The sequence below is a fragment of the Crassostrea angulata genome, chromosome 8 (genome assembly GCF_025612915.1).
Source record: "Crassostrea angulata isolate pt1a10 chromosome 8, ASM2561291v2, whole genome shotgun sequence".
NCBI classification, from domain to species: Eukaryota; Metazoa; Mollusca; class Bivalvia; order Ostreida; family Ostreidae; genus Magallana; species Magallana angulata.
Window position 1 is genome coordinate 36,279,246 of NC_069118.1, and position 7,256 is coordinate 36,286,501.

General features: G+C 35.6%; 2 pseudogenes; both read left to right on the forward strand.

The window, feature by feature from the left end:
• The first annotated feature begins 4,914 nt into the window (after positions 1–4,914).
• On the forward strand, positions 4,915–5,404 carry LOC128160921 (uncharacterized; annotated as a pseudogene).
• Positions 5,405–6,050: 646 nt separating this feature from the next.
• Positions 6,051–6,823, forward strand: LOC128160922 (uncharacterized; annotated as a pseudogene).
• The last annotated feature ends 433 nt before the right edge of the window (positions 6,824–7,256 follow it).

Here is a 7,256-nt window from a genome sequence, read left to right on the forward strand (position 1 = left end):
TGAACTTCGTCATGTTTTGGCAAAATATTGCATATAGAGTACCCTCGTTGTCCGGATATCTTCTCCTACAGTTTTCAAGATAGGAAGTTGGTTTTTTGGCAGATCAATTGTACATACATCAGAGGTGTGCTTATTGCTAGGATTTAGATTTCTGATAATTCATGGGGAAAATACCAGCTTTTGAACAAATTTTTTGGCAAAATATTGCATATAGGGTACTCCATTTCACTGGATACGGTAGGTAGAGTTTATCAATTCAGGTTGACATGGATTGTGGATACAATTCACATAAAAGAAAACCCGTCACATTGACAGCTTTTCACTTGTTCAATAACCTGTTTTACAGTACGATCGTTGGGGCAAGCGCAGCATATGTCATGTAATACCAAATATATAAAACAAATTTAATTAAATTTAAACTAAATTTTTTCATCCGTGATTTAACCACTTAATCATAACTTTCACACTAAAGCTCATAAGCACAACTACTTTGACTGATTAATAAGGAGAACTACATTAGTAATTACTGTAAAATCCATATTGACCAACCCTGCTCCTTTAAGCGCCTCCTAGGCCTTTTTCTATTGGCCCAAATTGCAGTTACCTTATAACAAAGAATTTTAATAAAAGTTGTTGGTCATGACACACGGAACTTCTAATCCACTCCTGTCTAAATCATCTGACCACCGATATTTTACTGTGCACTGCAATGTTCCCGAGTGCCTAAAAAAGAAAGACATGTGGCAACGCAGTTTGAAATAAGAATATTATTCCTGGGTCCCCCGCCGGTCAAGCAGTATACTAGTATTGAATCTATCGACCAAGGCTGATTTAGGAACTTGACCAAGGTATTAGTGGCATAAACATTTAGTATAAATTTAATGAAAATTTGTAGGCATGAGAGCACTTACAAGGCCAATTTTCGGATAAACTGGAGTCATTACTGTGGTCAAAGTCCCATAACTCCAACAAAAAGGATCGACCAATGCTGATTTTCGAACTTAACCAGAGTATTAGTGGTATAAACATTTGGTATAAATTTAATGAAAATCTGTCAAAATTTGTAGGCATGAGAGCGCTTACAAGGTCAATTTTTGGATAAAACGGAGTCATTATTGTGGTCAAAGTCCCATAACTCCAAAAAAAGTATCGACCAATACTGATTTTCGAACTTGACTAAAGTATTAGTGGTATAAACATTTGGTATAAATGTAATGAAAATCCGACAAAATTTGTAGGCATGAGAGCGCTTACAAGGTCAATTTTTGGATAAAACGGAGTCTTTATTGCAGTCAAAGTCCCATAACTCCAACAAAAAGTATCGACCAATGCTGATTTTCGAACTTGAACAAGGTAATAGTGGTATAAACATTTGGTATAAATTTAATGAAAATCCGTCAAAATTTATAGGCATGAGAGCGCTTACAAGGTCAATTTTTGGATAAAACAGAGTCATTATTGTGGTCAAAGTCTCATAACTCCTACAAAAAGTATCGACCAATGCTGATTTTCGAACTTGACCAAGGTAATAGTTGTATAAACATTTGGTATAAATTTAATGAAAATCCGTCAAAATTTGTAGGCATGAGAGCGCTTACAAAAAAGTGACGGACGGACGCACGGACGGACGCCGGGCATTTCTATGTCCCCGCACCGCGTTGCGGCGGGGGACAAAAAATCTCTCAAAGTGCGTTAAAGGACGAGTGCACTTTTGGGCCCCGGAAAAAAGTGATCATGAATAAAATGAAGATTCAAATTTTTACCTAACATCACCTATTGATATCTGATTCATAAGAATCAACAAGTTTTTTCGCTGAATTAACTGTATATAAAAAGCACGAAGCTTTACAACATAGTAGTTGTCAGCCGATATTCGAAATTTTGAATAGTAAATCGAGGACTGGCATTCATTTCAAAGCCTAACCGAATACAAACTTGTGGAAAAGATAAAATGCACACTATACATTTAGAAAACTCCTGTGAAAATCGGAAGTTTGTACTACATTGGGCTGAAAAATGTATGAAAATTGCAAGGTTTTCCCTATAGCAAGCGAAAGCTATTCCCTGCGTGACCCATGTTTGAACCCACGCATGGAATAAATTATTTTAAACAATCACGTGGGCTCTATCCAGGTAGGCGTTTGTCAAATATGCTCACTGTAAAACATTGACATGTTTTTAATCGCTTTCCATCAACTTTGTATACATATGGTCGGGAATGTTTGTTTGATCACTTCAAAGCTTTATTTGATTTTTTTTTCAGACATAAAATAATGCATAAAGTATAAATTCAGCAAACGCGCCAATCGATCCACCAAAAGAATGTTGATTTAAATGTCTCCTCCTTCTGATTTAAATAGACACAATTCAAGTAGGTTCTGTTCGATTTTTCCGGATTAAGATTATTTATAGGCATTTAAAAATCCTCATTTATTTAAAATGTATGCTAATTTTGGTAATTTTTTTTTTTGGTAACTATTACGGAAAAAAGCCATTTGTTGATATTTTCTACGTAAAAACGGACTGAAAAAGGGCCCGTTCTCTATAGCTAAACTGCATGTGTTCTTTCGGACAGAATCAATGCGCTTTGAAAAAAATCAACATTTTTTAGGATCGAGAAACTTAACGCACTTTGAAAAAAATATGTAATTTGTTAATACATGTCAGATGATGATTTTTTAACACTAGCGAATCTAATTTACCCACGGGGAAGGGGGTTAACCAAATATACAGGTTAATTACCAGTATATCATTTAATTAATTACAGGAAGAAGTTCCCCTACTAGCCCTTATTTTTTCTTCAAAAACATATGATATTCAGCAACTTGGAGTAAACGTTTATTATTGGGAAAATGTTGAAAAAAATACGCTTTGTTGTAAATTATTAGACTATGTTTCGCGTGCAAATTATAGGGCAATGTTCTCAAAACAAATAGCTCAGTAAGTAATGGTGGTGGGTATACATGTTAAAACACTGTTGTGCCTTTGCATGCAGATCATTTCTTAGAAACCAAAAACGAGTTATGAGAGGGTTCTCCATGAAAGGTGACCTTATACTGTGTATCATCACCAACTAATCCTTGACCAATAACTCGTTTGATCTTAAACTAACTTGAAGAGTCCGTAGAAACAAGGTCACCAGCTATATGGTCTGAATTCCTGAAACGTAATGGAATATAACGTTTTGGTCTCGAGATAGGTGTGGGTAGCGACGCACTATCATTGGATGATCCTGCCTCTTTTGAGACAACTTTGGTTGGTAAGGGCTATCCTTAGATGGTCCTTGCGCTTGTGTAACATCAAAGTTGGATTGGAGTGGTTCTGGAATTGGCGTCTCAATTCGAGTAACAACTTTGTCCATGAAATATGGCATAAGTGATGCACCAGAATGAATGCGCTCAATTCCTCAAATTGAAAACATTGAAAAATTCAATTGGCCTTATCCACTATAAACGATTGTCGTTTATCAGTCATGAATTCATTTTGTATGACGTTTCATACCCTTACTCACTTGGTTGATGAATAAACTTAACTGAAAAATGTTGTCACATATGTTAATGAGCTATAATTCAAATTTATATATTGGCAGGCATGTCGCTCTATTGTACCAAGGCCCACCCATTTTCATCTTTATTAAAAAACAAAAAATGTCTACAAAGATGATTTTTCGTTGCAACAATTTTTTAAGAACATCGATAATGCTTTTATCCTCATAATAATAATGTGTCAGGATTTTGGAAACTGTTTAAAAGAAAGTCAAAAAACTATCAAAAAATTGTCTAGATTTTATGCAACTCATCTAACAAGCTAAAACCACCGTCACAAATGAAAATGTCAACGCATTGAAATATTTAACCTCAATTTACTTCACATAAACGGCACAATGAAACATTATTGCCAAATAATATGTTTTATGGCATGATTGTATCGCTATTTCTATATTTAGAAATTATTATTTAAGTCCCGGTTTTTTATGGTTATTTTTAGCTAATTTGTCCATCGTGTACCTATATATAAATGCCTGTGCTTGTACCTTGTCATTAGCCAATGAAATGAGAGTATTTCGATCACGTGTATATCACTTTTGTTTTTACTCAAGTGTGAGAATACGTGTTTTCGTAACCTAAAATATTGATCGCTTTGTAAAGTTTAATTCCCGGCCATGTACATTCCGATAGTTTGAGAAGTATTGGACGCGGGAGGATTTGCTTTGGAACTTTGTTATTTGGTTAAAATTTAGTGTTAAAATAGGTGTGCAGTGTAAGTTTTTACCATCAGGGGGTTCGCTGCAGGTCTGTAGCTCCCGGTCTGAAAAAATTCGGATGGACGACCTGGGAGCTATGTACAGTGCCTCCCATAGTAAATATCTGCAATTTATGGCGCACAAAAAATTGCGCTAGATTTAGATTAACCTTATTTGCACACAAACTCTGTAAAAACAGTTAGTACCACGAAATTTACTACTGATATCATCACTTTACTTGCCTCAGACTTTCTATTGAACATGCTAACCGACCTCGGAAAACGAAGTATATTAATTTACGTCGAGATCGAGAGTCGCCGTTTTCACGTGTAAACAAACTGTTCCACTTCACTTTACGGGACTGGTGATGGTGTTTAAAAGAATATCAGAGGCAAGTGAAGTGACGATATCTGTCGTAAAATGTCCGAGGAATTTTTTGAAATCAAATATTTGTACAGAATGTGTTTGGAAATAAGGTTAATCAGTCCAAAGCCAGCGCACTTTTTTGTGCGCCGTAAATTGCATATTTTTATTATGGGAGGCACTGTAGCTCCCAGGTCGTCCATCCGAATTTTTTCGGACCGGGAGCTACAGACCTGCAGCTACGCCCGGGGTATGTACTGACATTTTGTAAACAGTCAAAATGGCGGGTCCAACATCAGTGTGCATTAATGTGCATTAATGAACACTCTTATGTAAAACGATTGGAACGATTTATTTTACAAAACCCTGTGTATGAAAATTTGGGTCTCGATGAAGAAAAACTTAGTGTGTGGTTTCAGGGCCAAGGGGTTTGTCTATTTACGGACTAACTCGTCCAAATTTTTCGGCAGTTCCTACTTTATGTGTTCTTAATATAGGGGGTAACGATGCGACGACTCGACCAGCACATGTCATTGCACAAAACATTTTTTCATTTGCGAACTATTTGATACATGGATATGGTGTAAAATTTGTGATTATTGGTCAACTGTTGCGCCGCGACCCTCGGAAATCACCTGTTATAACGAGGAGGTCATTATAAACAAACACTTGGAACATTTGACAAGTTGTGAGGAGCATGTCCGTTTCTTGAAATATAGAGGATTTTGGACTAATTTGGTATACCTTGGGCGAGATGGAGTTCACCTTGGGGTAGATTTACATAAGCATAAGGAATAAAATTTTGGAAATATTCTATAAAGACATTTTAATAATATTCGATTCAATCTGTACAGTTTATGTACAGTACTGTAATCCTGTTTCAATGTAATGTAGGAGTGGTAAGATTTTATAGATTGATACATAAATAATTGCAAGAGTGGCCAAACAAAATTAAGTTAATGTCTATTATACAAACTTTTATCGAAGCTGAGACACGATTGGATTGGCTATATCTAAGTATGCCATCATCTGTTTTTATGTATATATATGTTATTGAAGAAATAAGAATTCAAAGTATATGATTTCTGCTTATTTAAGAGCTGTCAGAATTCTAAGTTATATTCTGATTAAAGCTTTTTTTAAGTTGAAGCATGAGCAGATTGGCTATATCTAAGTAAGCCATCATCTGTTTAATGTATGTGTTAATATCAAAAGAAATAAGAAAACATATACAAAGTCTAAGATTTCTAAGTTACTACTTGGATACAAAGGTGTATCACAGAAGTCAAGTAATGCTTGTTTTAAAGGATGGTTACATGTTTTTCATATATAAGATACAACCATCCATGAAAAGAAACAAATTGTCAATTAGTCCTCAAAGGTTAATACTCTGGTAGTTAAGCATGTTTATTAATAAGTATAAAAATTTCACTTCAGTTAAACCATGCCTATGCGGGCTTTAGATGGACGGTCAACAAAAAGGAGGAGACCGGCAAAAGTACCACGAAATGATGACTAAGATCTTCAAAAAGAACCAGTGTCTGATGAACCAGTTACTCTAGCAGAACCAGTGTCGAGTGATGCTATTAATTACGACTTATTAGCTGCTTCAATCTTAAGACAATCACAAACTATGTCACAAAACCAGACAAATTCGAGTGATGACACCATGGAAATCCTGCAGCCATGTGTTCAAAACCAGGGTGATACCGACGCCCACGCTCATCCAATGGCAAGACAGCTAACAACAACATCAACAGTTAGTGACAACCAGCCTCAGCAAAATATTTATACTAAGTTAGTGCGCTGTTACAACAAGACGGTCAAGGCGAGCCAGCAACTGTCAATCTTAAAAATGTTATATATTTATCTGATGGGATTCCTCTTGGGGCTGCAACATCTCATCGATTAAAAGCTAAGGTCTGGGCAAATCAATTTATTGATTTAGGTTTGCTGTTGCAGCGTCGAAAAGATCCTATTTCGTTAAACATATCTTCTGGGTCCCTTATTGTCCAGCAAGGGTCATCAAAGCCCAAATTGCCAATGTTAATTCAGCAATGGACTGATGCTTTTTTTATTTTTATTGGAATTTTTATTGAAAACTTGCTATGGGAGCAAGTAGTACATGTAGCTGTCAAATCTTTGAATCATTTAGCTCTGTTCTCCAATGGGTCATGGAAAATGTCTTCAAGTGGATGGATATGTCCCATATTTTAGATGAGTTTTTCTTTGTGGGATCCCCAAATTCGATAACCTGTAGAAACGATCTTGCTAGTTTTTCATTTCTATGTAAAAAAAAAATTGGAATGCCAATAAAAATGGAAAAAACTTATGCACCTACGACCAATATTGTCATTTATGGTATAGAAGTTGATTCAGTGAAAATGGAGTGCCGGCTTCCAGTAGATAAGATCCAAAAAATAAATGACAAACTTAACTTATTCAAAAGGTGTAAAAAGTTCACTTTTAAATAATGCAGTCAATCATAGGCCTTTTGAATTTTGCTTGCTCTGTGGTTGTCCCAGGTCGAACATTTCTTCGTCGTTTGATCAACCTAACATGTGGTTTGTCTAACCCAAAATTCTACATAAGATAGAATAAGGACTCTAGGGCTGATTTAGAAACTTGGGCTTCTTTTATTGACCATTTC